The 16,323-nt window shown below is 38.5% G+C and overlaps 1 protein-coding gene across 4 annotated transcripts in view; it reads right to left on the bottom strand.

Moving 5' to 3' along the window:
- The window catches only part of NTNG1 (netrin G1), a 340,274-nt gene that overhangs the window by 237,282 nt on the left and 86,669 nt on the right, over positions 1-16,323 (bottom strand). The window lies entirely within an intron of this gene.

A 16,323-nucleotide genomic window follows, 5' to 3' on the forward strand; every position in this document is an offset into this window, starting at 1 on the left:
TCTTTCCTAGATGGAATTCAGACACTGAGACATTGACTTTGTTAGTTGTGGAGAGCCCTGATGCAGAGCCAAGTGATGTCCAGGTAGAAATCACTGCCTTAGCAAGCAGTGATTTCTAAGCCCACCCATAGGCAAGAAGAATAAGAGGAAACAGCAAAACTGAACAAAGAAAGTCAGTCAGTTTAGAGAACCAGGGTAAGGGCCCAGAAGCAGACCAAACAGCAGGAAATGCCCCAGAAATGGAAGGAGACCTCTCTTCTCAGTCTAACCCTATGTGGCCTTGATGTCTGTAATTTCCTGTTTTTAGAACTGCTGTGATTCCCTGCTGGATCTATTCAGTAAACACCGTGTTTACATGCATTGGTTTCTGTAACTTTAAATATAACATTTCTTGAACAGAAAAGAATCACCAAATAGAAAAATCTGGGAACAGGCATACAATTAGCAAGTAGCAAATCAGTTACTGGGTTTCAAAAGAACAACAGGTTACAGAGTTTCAGTAAAAGATTCCACACAGAAAAAGGATGTCAGTGAAGACTTTAATTTGGCCTGAGAAAAACAAACAAACAAACAAAAAACAACCAATAACAATAGCCAACCTTTATAGAATGCTTATTATAAGTTGGGCACTTGTATAAGCATTTACATATGTGAGCTATTTAATCCTCATAACATCCTCTGACACAGATGTCATAATCCCCATTTTACAGGTGAGGAACTGATGCAGAGAGAAATTAAATAACATGCTCAAAATCCCACAACTATTAAGTAGGCAGAAGTGAACCATGGAGGTTTATAAGCCCAAGACATCTGTTGTTGAAAATAGGTAACATAAAGAAACACAATATAGGAACATATATCACAGCAACACTTCCCAAAGTATATCTCCTAATACACTATAGTTACAAAGTGTAATTATTAATCCCAGGGGATGTTCACAGTTGTTATTTTACAGGAAAGGTCTTGGTACTCAGATAAATTTGGAAAACTTTGGGTCAGACAATGTAAAATAAATTCAAATTCAAATATATATATAGATCATATATATATATGATCTAATAATATATATGAGCTAATATATAGCATAGATTTTCAAGAGGGAGATATTTTATGTAGTTTCCTTCCAAACTTATTTGACAACAGAGTTCTTTTTTAGGGTGGTCTTATCAAAACAGCACATTCTGGGAACTTCTATCTTAGAGAAAAACTAAAGCAGTAATTTCTTATGGGTTCAGATACATGCATAACTCCCCAAAATAACCTCCTAATTTCAGTCAATAGCTAAATTTCTGATGAAGTAAATCAGAACATTCTTAAAATTTTATAAGAAGCTAGATACATGCACAACCACCCCAGTTCCCATTCATGAAAGGAAAACATAAAATTCAGCACTTTGGATTCAAAAACACACTGTCTTCCTTTTTTTTTTTTTTTTTTTTTTTTTTTTTTTTTTTTTTTTTGATCTATCCTGTTTTTTTGTTTGTTTGTTTCTTTGTTTTTTGCGGTACGCGGGCCTCTCACTGCTGTGGCCTCTCCCGTTGCGGAGCACAGGCTCCGGACGCGCAGGCTCAGCGGCCATGGCTCACGGGCCCAGCCGCTCCGCGGCACGTGGGATCTTCCCAGACCGGGGCACGAACCCGCGTCCCCTGCATCTGCAGGCGGACTCTCAACCACTGCGCCACCAGGGAAGCCCCCACTGTCTTCCCTTTTTTAACACCCTCCTGGATTTGGGATGTGATGAGAAAAAGAAGGCTGAATAATAATTGACAGGTTAATAAAATTGCTTATATTGTGATTGTCATTATAGATTTAGTGAACTCAATTTGATAGCCACAAGAAATGAAAAATGTTTGCCTTAAATCACAGAAGATTTGAGGACAAGTGGATGGTGAAGATGCATATACAATCTTAGTTCCTTGGTAAGATTAACTCCATGTTACCTCCCATATCTGCTATAGCACCAAATTTATAATGGCAGCTAAAAATCCCAGACTTTCCCAAACCAAAAGCTAGCTTCACCACCACTTGCTACTCCCACCCTAGCAATAGAAGAAGATATTATATACTTGAACATCTTACTAAGTATGTGATGCTGCCACTGAGCATCAGTAAAGTGATCATGAATGAATCCTCACCATCCTTATTCTGGAGTCAAGGCCTCAAACAGAAGCATCTGATTAGCCAAGTCAAGGTCACATGACTGAGCCCTGGCTGCCAAGAAGCTTTGAAAAGGTTTCTTTCCCTTTCTTAACATCTGCACTCGGAGACAGGGTACTTATTCTAATGATATTACACACGGTGGAATATTTCCTTTAAATAGTAAGGCACACTGGCAAGTAGGATAGCTAAAAAGTGACAAAAGTCTACTATAATGACCAGGGACCATTTTGAGTGACAATTTCAAGTTCTGCAGGAACCTATAAAACTGACCTAAATAAACAGTTGCAGTGGGTGAGGTTGGGCTATATCCACTCAACCTCACCTGTGGGCTCCAGCCTCTGACTTCCTTGTTTTGGCTGCACTTGAAAAGGTGGGTATCAGAAACATCTTAACTGAACAGAGGACAGCAGAGGCCCTCAAGGCCAGGACGGTTGATGGAGCCCACAGCTGAGACCCTCACTTCACTTGACGCTGACAGTGTTTCTCTTCTTACAAGTGTCATTTGATAGGAGTAAATTAACAGATGGCTGGCATTGCAATGTTGACATTCAGGAAGCCAAGAAAAAAAGGTGACCACATGAACTGGAGAGATGGGAAAAGACTAAGACTGGGACCCAATCCCACAGCACCCAGATAGAAATTAGAAGAGAAGGTCCATGCTTCCAAGTATAGCTCTATCTAGAATTTACCAACACGCCCTGAAAGGCACTATGCTGATAATTATAGGTATCATCTCATTTAATGCTTTGAACAGTCAAATGAGGTGGATTATATTATTATACCAAGTTTATAGAAGAAGAAACTGAGTCTTCGGTACTTGAAGTCACTTTCCCAAAGTTATAAACTCCTTAGCAACAGAGACACCTCGCCTATCTGACTCTAAGCCCTGTGCTCACAATTAATGATCCCTTTGGCTTGTTTCTATCCCTTTCATTGCTCTGTAATCTCATTTTTAACATATGACTGAAAGAGAAAGAGAAATAGACAAAGAAAAGACTGGCTAATTAAGTAATGATTATTTCTGGTAGGACTGAGGGTGCTATTGTGGCATGACTAATGGCACCACACTTCCCATTTAGTATTCAGGAAATGGCTGGTCAGGTGTGTGCAGATGGAAAGCCTCAGAGGTATAAGATTATTCTCCTGGAGAATTACCCTTTCGGTTTCTTCCAACAGAGCCTCACAATGGTCTCCTCAAATGTACCTCAGTGAAAAATCAAGCAGAAAGGCAGCTTCATCTCTGAATTCACTGGGTTTCTAGGGTGACAGCCACATCAATAAAGCCATGGAGAAGTAGCAGAATATGTGACATGCCTTCCTAGGAATAACCCAATGCCTGGCTGAAAGCTGTAATTCTCACCAAGAAAGGAGCATACAACGGATTTTACAATTTACATGTGGGTGTTTTGTGTTACGAAAAATTAAACTTACTACAAATGCATTCACCTCTATCATAAAAGGGATCTTGGATTTTACAAGACTCATTGCAAAGCTCCTTTAAGTAATCAGTTCCTCTATTATAGTTCAATGAGTTTTTTATAACTTATTACACAAGGTCCCTGAGATAGCAAAATTTAAGATTTCAGTATTAGCAACTATTGCAATAAAGTTTTCAGCATAAATAAGAAATAAGACTTTTAAAATGATAATGTGACCTTAGGAGAAGATGGTGGAAGAGTAAGACACAGAGATCACCTTCCTCCCCACAGATACATCAGAAATACATTTACACGTGGAACTGCTCCTATAAAACACCCACTGAACGCTGGCAGAAGACCTCAGACATCCCAAAAGGCAAGAAACTCCCCCATGTACCTGGGTAGGGCAAAACAGTAAAAAATAAACAGAGACAAAAGAATAGGGACGGGACCTACACCAGAGGGAGGGAGCTATTAAGGAGGAAAGCTTTCCACACACTAGGAAGCCCCTTCACAGACAGAGAATGAAGGTGGCGGAGGGGGAAAGCTTCGGAGCTCCGGAGAAGAGCGCAGCCACAGGGGTGCGGAGGGCAAAGCGGAGAGATTCCCGCACAGAGGATCGGTGCCGACCGGCACTCACCAGCCCGAGAGCTTGTCTGTTCACCCGCCGGGACGGGAGGGGGCTGGGAGCTGAGGCTCGAGCTTCGGTCCGAGCGCAGGGAGAGGACTGCGGTTAGCGGGGTGAACACACCCTGAAGGTTTTAGTGCACCACGGCTAGCCGGGAGGGAGTCTGGGAAAAAGTCTGGAGATGCCAAAGAGACAAGAGACTTTTTCTTCCCTCTTTGTTTCCTGGTGCGCTAGGAGAGGGGATTAAGAGCGCCAATTAAAGGAGCTCCAGAGATGGGCACGAGCCGCGGCTATCAGTGCGGACCCCAGAGATGTGCAAGAGACACTAAGGCTGCTGCTACAGCCACCAAGAAGCCTGTGTGCAAGCACAGGTCACTCTCCACACCTCCCCTCGCGGGAGCCTGTGCAGCCCGCCACTGCCAGGGTCCCGTGATCCAGGGACAACTTCTCCGGGAGAATGCACGGCGCTGCCCAGGCTATTACAACGTCACGCCTGCCTCTGCCGCCACAGGATCTCCTCGCATCCATACCCCTCCCTCCCCCTGGCCTGAGTGAGCCAGAGCCCCTGAAGCAGCTGCTCCTTTAACCCTGTCCTGTCTGAGCAAAGAACAGAAGCCCTCAGGCGACCTACACACAGAGGCGGGGCCACATCCAAAGCTGAACCCCGGGAGCTGTGCGAACAAAGAAGAGAAAGGGAAATTTCTCCCAGCAGCCTCAGGAGCAGTGGACTAAATCTCCACAATCAACTTGATGTACCCCGCATCTGTGGAATACCTGAATAGACAACGAATCATCCGAAATTGAGGAGGTGGACTTTAGGAGCAAGATATATTATTTTTTCCCCTTTTCCTCTTTTTTGAGTGTGTATCTGTATGCTTCTGTGTGAGATTTTGTCTGTATAGTTTTGCTTTCACCATTTGTCCTAGGGTTCTGTTTTGTTTTGTTTTCTTTTTACTTAAAAATTATTTTTTCTTAATAATTATTTTTAATTTTTTATTTTAATAACTTTATTTTATCTTACTTGATTTTATTTTATCCTCTTTCTTTCTTTCTATTTTTTCTCCCTTGTATTCTGAGCTGTGTGGAGGACAGGCTCTTGGTGCTCCAGCCAGGTGTCAGGGCTGTGCCTCTGAGGTGGGAGAGCAAAGTTCAGGACACTGGTCCACAAGAGACCTCCCAGCTCCACGTTATATCAAATGGCGAAAATCTCCCAGAGATCTCCATCTCAACACCAAGACCCAGGATCACTCAACGACCAGCAAGCTACAGTGCTGCACACCCTATGCCAAACAACTAGCAAGACAGGAACACAACCCCAACCATTAGCAGAGAGGCTGCCTAAAATCATAATAAGGCCACAGACACCCCAAAACACACCACCAGATGTGGACCTGCCCACCAGAAAGAAAAGATCCAGCCTCATCCACCAGAACACAGGCACTAGTCCCCTCCATCAGGAAACCAACACAACCCACTGAACCAACCTTAGCCACTGGGGACAGACACCAAAAACAACAGGAACTACGAACCTGCAGCCTGCGAAAAGGAGACCCCAAACACAGTAAGATAAGCAAAGTGAAAAGACAGAAAAACACACAGCAGATGAAGGAGCAAGGCAAAAACCCACCAGACCTAACAAATGAAGAGGAAATAGGCAGTCTACCTGAAAAATAATTAAGAATAATGATAGTAAAGATGATCCAAAATCTTGGAAATAGAATAGAGAAAATACAAGAAACATTTAACAAGGACCTAGAAGAACTAAAGAGGAAACAAACAATGATGAGCAACACAATAAATGAAATTAAAAATACACTAGAAGGGATCAATAGCAGAATAACTGAGGCAGAAGAACGGATAAGTGACCTGGAAGACAAAATAGTGGAAATAACTACTGAAGAGCAGAATAAAGAAAAAAGAATGAAAACAACTGAGGACAGTCTCAGAGACCTCTGGGACAACATTAAATGAACCAACATTCAAATTATAGGGGTCCCAGAATAAGAAGAGAAAAAGAAAGGGACCGAGAAAATATGTGAAGAGATTATATTGAAAACTTCCCTAATATGGGAAAGGAAATAGTTAATCAAGTCCCGGAAGCACAGAGAGTCCCATACAGGATAAATCCAAGGAGAAACACATCAAGACACATATTAATCAAACTATCAAAAATTAAATACAAAGAAAACATACTAAAAGCAGCAAGGGAAAAACAACAAATAACACACAAGGGAATCCCCATAAGGTTAACAGCTGATCTTTCAGCAGAAACTCTGCAAGCCAGAAGGGAGTGGCAAGACATATTTAAAGTTATGAAGGAGAAAAACCTACAAACAAGATTACTCTACCCAGCAAGGATCTCATTCAGATTTGAGGGAGAAATTAAAACCTTTACAGATAAGCAAAGGTGAGAGAGTTCAGCACCACCAAACCAGCTTTACAGCAAATGCTAAGGGAACTTCTCTAGGCAAGAACAAAAGAGAAGGAAAAGACCTACAATAACAAACCCAAAACAATAAGAAAATGGTAATAGGAACATACATATCGATAATTACCTTAAATGTAAATGGATTAAATGCTCCCACCAAAAGACACAGACTGGCTGAATGGATACAAAAACAAGAACCATATATATGCTGTCTACAAGAGACCCACTTCAGACCTGGGGACACATACAGACTGAAAGTGAGGGGATGGAAAAAGATATTCCATGAAAATGGAAATCAGAAGAAAGCTGGAGTAGAAATTCTCATATCAGACAAAATAGACTTTAAAATAAAGACTATTAGAAGAGACAAAGAAGGACACTACATAATGATCAAGGCATTGATCTAGGAAGAAGATACAACAATTGTAAATATTTATGCACCCAACGTAGGAGCACCTCAATACATAAGGCGAATACTAACAGCCATAAAAGGGGAAATTGACACTAACACAATCATAGTAGGGGACTTTAACACCCCACTTTCACAAATGGACAGATCATCCAAAATGAAAATAAATAAGGAAACACAAGCTTTAAATGATACATTAAACAAGATGGACTTAATTGATATTTATAGAACATTCCATCCAAAAACAACAGAATACACTTTCTTCTCAAGTGCTCATGGAACATTCTCCAGGATAGATCATATCTTGGGTAACAGATCTAGCCTTGGTAAAGGTGAGAAAATTGAAATCGTATCAAGTATCTTTTCCGACCACAATGCTATGAGACTAGATATCAATGACAGGAAAAGATCTGTAAAAAATACAAACACATGGAGGCTAAACAATACACTACTTAATAACGAAGTAATCACTGAAGAAATCAAAGAGGAAATCAAAAAATACCTAGAAACAAATGACAATGAAAACACAATGACCCAAAACCTATGGGATGCAGCAAAAGCAGTTCTAAGAGGGAAGTTTATAGCAATACAATCCTACCTTAAGAAACAGGAAACATCTCGAATAAACAACCTAACCTTGTACCTAAAGATCATGAGAGATTACTACAAGCAAATCTATGCCAATAAAATAGACAACTTGGAAGAAATGGACAAATTTTAGAAATGCACAACCTGCCGAGACTGAACCAGGAAGAAATAGAAAATATGAACAGACCAATCACAAGCACTGAAATTGAAACTGTGATTAAAATTCTTCCAACAAACAAAAGCCCAGGACCAGATGGCTTCCCAGGCAAATTCTATCAAACATTTGGAGAAGAGCTAACACCTATCCTTCTGAAACTCTTCCAAAATATAGCAGAGGGAGTAACACTCTCAAACTCATTCTACGAGGCCACCATCATCCTGATACCAAAACCAGACAAAGATGTCACAAAGAAAGAAAACTACAGGCCAATAGCACCGATGAACATAGATGCAAAAGTGCTCAACAAAATACTAGCAAACAGAATCCAACAGCACATTAAAAGGATCATACACCATGATCAAGTGGGGTTTATTCCAGGAATGCAAGGATTCTTCAATATATGCAATTCAATCACTGTGATACACCATATTAACAAACTGAAGGAGAAAAACCATATGATCATCTCAATAGATGCAGAGAAAGCTTTCGACAAAATTCAACATACATTTATGATAAAAACCCTGCAGAAAGCAGGCATAGAGGGAACTTTCCTCAACATAATAAAGGCCATATATGACAAACCCACAGCCAACATTGTTCTCAATGGTGAGAAATGAAACCATTTCCACTAAGATCAGGAACAAGACAAGGTTGCCCACTCTCACCACTCTTATTCAACATAGTTTTGGAAGTTTTAGCCACAGCAATCAGAGAAGAAAAGGAAATAAAAGGAATCCAAATCGGAAAAGAAGAAGTAAAGCTGTCACTGTTTGCAGATGACATGATACTATACATAGAGAATCCTAAAGATGCTACCAGAAAACTACTAGAGCTAATCAATGAATTTGGTAAAGTAGCAGGATACAAAATTAATGCACAGAAATCTCTGGCATTCCTATATACTAATGATGAAAAATCTGAAAGTGAAATCAAGAAAACACTCCCATTTACCACTGTAACGAAAAGAATAAAATATCTAGGAATAAACCTACCTAAGGAGACAAAAGACCTGTATGCAGAAAATTATGACACTGATGAAAGAAATTAAAGATGATACAAATAGATGGAGAGATATACCATGTTCTTAGATTGGAAGAATCAACATTGTGAAAATGACTCTACTACCCAAAGCAAGCTACAGATTCACTGCAATCCCTGTCAAACTACCACTGGCATTTTTCACAGAACTAGAACAAAAAATTTCACAATTTGTATGGAAACACAAAAGATGCCGAATAACCAAAGAAATCTTGAGAACGAAAAATGTAGCTGGAGGAATCAGGCTCCCTGACTTCAGACTACACTACAAAGCTACAGTAATCAAGACAGTATGGTACTGGCACAAAAACAGAAAGATAGATCAATGGAATAGGATAGAAAGCCCAGAGATAAACCCATGCACATATGGTCACCTTATCTTTGATAAAGGTGGCAGGAATATACAGTGGAGAAAGGACAGCCTCTTCAATAAGTGGTGCTGGGAAAATTGGACAGGTACATGTAAAAGTATGAGATTAGATCACTCCCTAACACCATACACAAAAATAAGCTCAAAATGGATTAAAGACCTAAATGTAAGGCCAGAAACTATCAAACTCTTAGAGGAAAACATAGGCAGAACACTCTATGACATAAATCACAGCAAGATCCTTCTTGACCCATCTCCTAGAGTAATGGAGATAAAAACAAAAATAAACAAATGGGACCTAATGAAACTTCAAAGCTTTTGCACAGCAAAGGAAACCATAAACAAGACCAAAAGACAGCCCTCAGAATGGGAGAAAATATTTGCAAATGAATCAACTGACAAAGGATTAATCTCTAAAATTTACAGGCAGCTCATGCAGCTCAATAACAAAAAAATAAACAACCCAATCCAAAAATGGGCAGAAGACCTAAATAGACATTTCTCCAAAGAAGATATACAGACTGCCAACAAACACATGAAAGAATGCTCAACATCATTAATCATTAGAGAAATGCAAATCAAAACTACAATGAGATATCATCTCACACCAGTCAGAATGGCCATCATCAAAAAATCTAGAAACAATAAATGCTGGAGAGGGTGTGGAGAAAAGGGAACACTCTTGCACTGCTGGTGGGAATGTGAATTGGTTCAGCCACTATGGAGAACAGTATGGAGGTTCCTTAAAAAACTACAAATAGAACTACCATATGACCCAGCAATCCCACTACTAGGTATATACCCTGAGGAAACCAGAATTCAGAAAGAGTCATGTACCAAAATGTTCATTGCAGCTCTATTTACAATAGCCCGGAGATGGAAACAACCTAAGTGCCCGTCGTCGGATGAATGGATAAAGAAGATGTGGCACATATATACAATGGAATATTACTCAGCCATAAAAAGAAACGAAATTGAGCTATTTGTAATGCGATGGATGGACCTAGAGTCTGTCATACACAGTGAAGTAAGTCAGAAAGAGAAAGACAAATACCGTATGCTAACACATATATATGGAATTTAAGAAAAAATAAATGTCATGAAGAACCTAGGGGTAAGATAGGAATAAAGACACAGACTTACTAGAGAATGGACTTGAGGATATGGGGAGGGGGAAGGGTAAGCTGTGACAAAGCGAGAGAGTGGCATGGACATATATGCACTACCAAACGTAAAATAGATAGCTAGTGGGAAGCAGCCGCATAGCACAGGGTGATCAGCTTGGTGCTTTGTGACCACCTAGAGGGGTGGGATAGGGAGGGTGGGAGGGAGGGAGACACAAGAGGGAAGAGACATGGGAACATGTGTATATGTATAACTGATTCACTTTGTTATAAAGCAGAAACTAATGCACAATTTTAAAGCAATTATACTCCATTAAAGATGTTACAAATATTATAATGTACATATAACAGGAAAACAGGAGTAGATGAGAAAAATCAAATTTAAACTCAGCTTCTCAAGATTATGCATACTATATGAATTGAAGTTTGGATGTATTTCCCTATTGTAAATCAGGGATTAATAAATTTATAGTAGTATTCCTTTATGAACAATTGCATTTAAGCTTTCATTTCCCACAAGGGCCTCTTTTGGCTTGAACAAAAAGAATAAAACTCTAATGTTGACATTATGATATAAGTAAGTTGAGCATACCTAACATGCCTCTAGGTTGTCTATCTACACATAAACTTGCATAAATTTACCATAAATTCATAAATAGACAACTAAACATTATGTAACCAGTATCTAAACACTTTATAGCCTACTATATTAAGAATTAAATAAATTACCATATAGAAACAAATGTTTTTAACTACTAATTTAGAGATTTAGAATTGTTATGTCTATTTAAAAAATTGTTTTAATTAGATAATAACAAAAATTCACTTCATTTATTGAACACCTAGCACATGCCCAGCTCTGAATTAGGCTCTTTACATTCGTTGTAACATTTAACACAACCACTTGTTGTATAGGTGTTACTATTCCCATATTATAGATGACAAAATAGTAACTTAGTATTAATGGCTAATTTACACCAAAGTACCTGGGTAACAACATGTGACAAGCTGTTCAAACCCTGATGTGCTTCCATGACTATTATTCCAGATTCCTTTGCTTCTTGCCCTTGTTTACCTAAAATAACTGCAGTGAAAGTGTATGCCTAGATGAACATTCTCTAAATCATTCAAATATAGCAGCATCGATCTAGAACAAGAAAACAGTACTGATTACAAGCATGGGTAAAAATCAACACAATAAATGTGAGCAAAAACAAGTATATATAAATGGTGAAAAGCAAATTAAACTTTAACGATCATTTCAATTTAAGAACTAAGCACTGGCAGCAAGAGCAGAGATTTTTTGTTTTTTCCTTATAATAGCTGAATAGGCTGATGGCTCATTTCATTGTGTAACAATATTCTGATGCTTCTCCTGAAGCTGGAAATGCCTATTTTCCAGAATGAGAAAAATACTTACACTTATGTAAACTGCAGTGGTAAATTATGCATACTTAATTAATCCACAAGTACAGCCCTGGGTTTGCTTAAGGTTCTTGAGGCATAAGATGCAGGTGCCATGATGATAATTTATCAACCCCTGGATTTTTAGTCATCTATTCAGATTATGCTGATTGTGTAAGGAATGTTCACGGTTTAAAACAAACTACATAGGGGCTTCCCTGGTGGTGCAGTGGTTAAGAATCCGCCTGCCAATGCAGGGGACATGGCGTTCGAGCCCTGGTCCGGGAGGATCACACATGCCGCGGAGCAACTAAGCAGGTGCGCCACAACTACTGAGCCTGCGCTCTAGAGCCCACGAGCCACAACTACTGAGCTCCAGTGCCACAACTACTGAAGCCCGCACGCCTAGAGCCTGTGCTCCACGACAAGAGAAGCCACCAAAATGAAAAGACTGCGCACTGCAACGAAGAGTAGCCCCCGCTCGCCGCAACTAGAGAAAGCCCGCACACAACAATGAAGACCCGACGCAGCCCAAAATAAAATAAATAAAATTTATTTAAAAAATAAAAAATAAATAAAACATACTAGCTAGAAAAATTCCTGCAGCCACACCTCCCCCACCATACCATTCGTTATTGAGCTCCATGGATGTGAAAGATGAACATTTCTGGGTCTTTTTTGATATAGTTCTGAGAAAGTACTGTTAGCTAACAAATCCAGTCCATAATAAATCTTTATTTACTGCCCACCTGGCTATAGCCCTATCAGTATCAGCGGGAGAAAAGATAAAATCTTATCAGTAAACTGTGCAGACACCAGATGCAGTTTCCCTTTCAGTACTTGGGGTATGTGAATTGCATAGTAGTTTCATTAAGCAGGCTCCAAAGTGACAGCTAAATTCTCCAGCAGGAGATGCACTGCCCGGCATGTGCCACACTAAAGGTCCTGCTGCCTGCTCCACACCCTTCACCTTCTTCCAAAGATCGATGAATGGGGAGAGAGAGGCAGAGACAGAGAGCCAGCAAGCAGGAGAGGGAAGAAGAGAAGGGGAGAGAGAGAATGGAATCTCAAAAATATAACAATATACAAAATTACTGAAATAATGGATCATTTATTCCCTATGAAAAGCTGAAAACAGAAAAATTTAAAGCTCTAATATAATCGCACATAATGACAGTGTCTGTATTAGAGAATGAAAGGGGGTCTATTATTTCTAAGATGGCAGTACTGGTTTATATGGAGCAGCAGATGTGAGAACATAATATAAGACATCACAGGTGGCACATTACAGAACAAGTTAAAGTGATGGGGGTGTAGAGGGGAAGTCAAATAGTCAACACTTTTAAATTTTCAGAATCGTGAGTTTCTAAAGTTACAGGCAACATAAAGGAAAAGAAAATAGTTCAAAATTTTAGTTTTATCTATTTAACTAGTATTTTGTGTCCACAGGATAACCAAATGTAGATAACACTAACTGTTTATCGGTTTTTATCTACATAAAGTATATATATATGTACATATATATAAATAAACAACAGACAATCTCATATATGAAGGTATTAACCTACACACTGGCTGCAGTAATAGGTATAGCTTTCAAATTTATTTATTGTACCAACATGTTTTTATCTTCTGGTAATTATTACCGTAGATTGAAAAATGCTTTATTGCTGAACGTTTACTTTACCTCTAAGATATTTACAAAGTGGAAGTTAGTAATTTAGTTTTTTATTTCAAAATAAAACCTTCCTAACTCATTATACATCCACACTTCCACTTTACTGGACAAAATGATACTAAGTTTTGATGAAACTTGGAATAGAAGTAATACATTTAAAGAGTGAAGGTGTAAAGAACTGAACAGTTCTTTCTTTTATTCTGTCTACCTAGCCTTATCACTTAAAACGATTCAAGTACAAAGGGCCACACAGTGAGAAACAAATCTCTCAATCACTTGAGCCCTAGCGTCCCTCCCTTGTCCAAAAGCAATATTACCAATTTATTATGCAATTATTCCAAACAGAGTCTATGTATATGCACATAAAAATACTGAGTGAAAAAATCAAGGTACTTAACAGTGGGGACACTTGTTTTTTTCATTCAATGTGTCTTGGACACTGTTCTATCTTTTAAACTGATAAACAGAATTCCATTTTAAGCATGCACCATAATTGATTTAAGTAGTCCCAATTCATGTTTATTTAGGTTTTCTCAGTCTTTTTTGCACTTAAACATTTTTTGAGCCAACTTTTAGGGTAACTTTTCCATTTCCAAACTTACTGCTTTTTCTAGAAATGCTTAAATTCAATTCTGATGTTACAAGTATAAAACCTGCACAAGAATAGCTGCAAATGTACAAGGAGAAACATACCACATAGTATATAAATGTGAGCAGAAAATATTTTGTATAATTTTTCAAAGGAATAAAAGTCCAGTTCACAAGTTAGGATTTTCAACAAACCCCTTGATGTTCTCTCTGATCAAGGCTTAGAAATTTAAATCAGAAACCCTCCGGCAACCTTACCTCTAAGTAATCAAAAGCTCACTTTCCCTGTATATGACATATTGACATATGGTAACCTCTTATTCCAAAGAGTTATTTCTTCTCAAATAAGGCTTTTCATTATTTTGTTCCCTGGTTGCATTTAATCCTTCAGTATAAAATTTTTTCCCCTTTAATTTGGGAATCTGACAAAACAAAGGTATTTCTGAAGCACAAATGTTCACTTAGGCAGCTCATTGAGATCCAGCCATAACATGAAGTAAATGAGGTGGTCAAGTGGTAGAGGGAAAAACATTTTTGTTTGCTGTAGCAAGCAAATCCTACTTTTATTCATTTTCAGCATGCAAGAAAATACAGCAATTACCTTATAAAGTACAGAAAGGTTAGAATTAGTGTGCATTCAAAGCTTGAAGTATGTTCATTTTGTAGACCACAAACACAGGAAACATGGACTGTTGTTAACATGTCTTATGCGATATTATCTGGCATTCTGTAAAGCCCAGAAGCTAATCTTCATTTGTTATACTATTCAGTGCAACTGCGTGGTAGGGAGACTTTCTCTTGCCACAAATTTCTAAAGCCTTTGAGTTAAGTGGTATTTGGATATTCTCAGTAGTATTTTTCTTTACACCGTATTTGCACAGACATATATACATCCATGGGCACTGTGGAGCAGGTGGTCAAAAGTTTTCTTAGTCAGTTCAGGCTTTAAAGACAGTAATACGAAGAACCTCCCCCTTTCTTGCCCTAAAACATGTTCATGGCATCAAATGATCTACCATAACAAGTCAAGCAATCAAATGTATTAATATGTGGTATAGTTGTGATGCCCTTTAGCCAATCACTACATTGTCTTGAGGAAATAGGATGACTAATCCAGGGAAGAGCTTGGTACAAATATTGATATTTTGTTGTTTTGGTCACTGCTGTGCTTTGCCCTGTTTGAGCTGCTCCAGTTATAGAATGAAGGGTTTAGTATGAGGCTCTCCAGATAACTTTTAGTAGGGCTCAAAGATCATGGGTTATGGTTTGCTTGTTCTTGCCTTCTTACTAATATCTTATCACAATGTGATTATATTTGGACATTCTTTATGTAGAACGTTCACTGAAGGCACATTTTTCTGTATAATAAACATCACTACTTCACCCTTTCCATTTATATCCAGGCTTGGCTGTTCCAGGAGGTCTCCTGTCCAAGAATCCATTAGTAATTTATCAAAAGAGCAAATGTCATTATGCAGGAAGCCAAGGGAACTATTTTGCATTTGATTTCTGGTTCTGATAGCATTACTATTGATTTAGTATTCTCCAGCATGACATGGGCTAGACACAACAGATCATTGTATTTTTGACCTGTCAATCACAAATGATCCAAGGCTTTCCAAAATATTTGAGAGTTGAAGGTCCATCTCACAGCCTGAAAACTATTAAATTTTAACTGAAATTCCCCAGCCCCAAAAGATTTAGTAAGGAGTTGCTGTGTTCACTGTTAAGAAAGAAACTTTTTTTACTGAAGAAATATCAATAGTTATTTCCCAAAATGCTTGAAATAAATTAAGAGCAAAGTAAGAAAAAGTTGGAAGAATAATACAATGTAATTAGCTCATTTTTAAAAAACCAAAACCCAAAATGAATTTGAAGATATTATTTTGAACTATCATCTCCCCAAGAAAGAAACTAAAAACACAGAGAGTAGGTGAAATGAAGGCATTTCACATAATTTCAAAGTACAAAATTGAGGAACTGTTTCCAGTATAGGCAGTGAATTTATTTTTTTTAAATATTGTTTAATTGGTCAAACACACATCGGTTTCAGTTACCGAAAAAAAAAGTAATGTGTTTATATTGTGCATAAAGAATTTTCTCACTTTTTTTCACTAACTAAACAATGAAAAGCCAATTAGACTCATGAAAACCAATGGTTAGCTGGGTATTAATGAAAAGCATTAAATGCACGTAACTTTTTGCAAAGATCAAGAAGGTGTACATTAATATACAAATTTGGGGGCAACAGTAATATTACAAAATATCTAACAACTGCTGCTGCCCAAGCAGAGTGGACACTTTCCCTACTAAGCTCCGATTCTGGCTCT

The sequence above is a fragment of the Lipotes vexillifer genome, unplaced genomic scaffold (genome assembly GCF_000442215.2).
Source record: "Lipotes vexillifer unplaced genomic scaffold, Lipotes_vexillifer_v1.1 scaffold393, whole genome shotgun sequence".
NCBI lineage: Eukaryota > Metazoa > Chordata > Mammalia > Artiodactyla > Lipotidae > Lipotes > Lipotes vexillifer.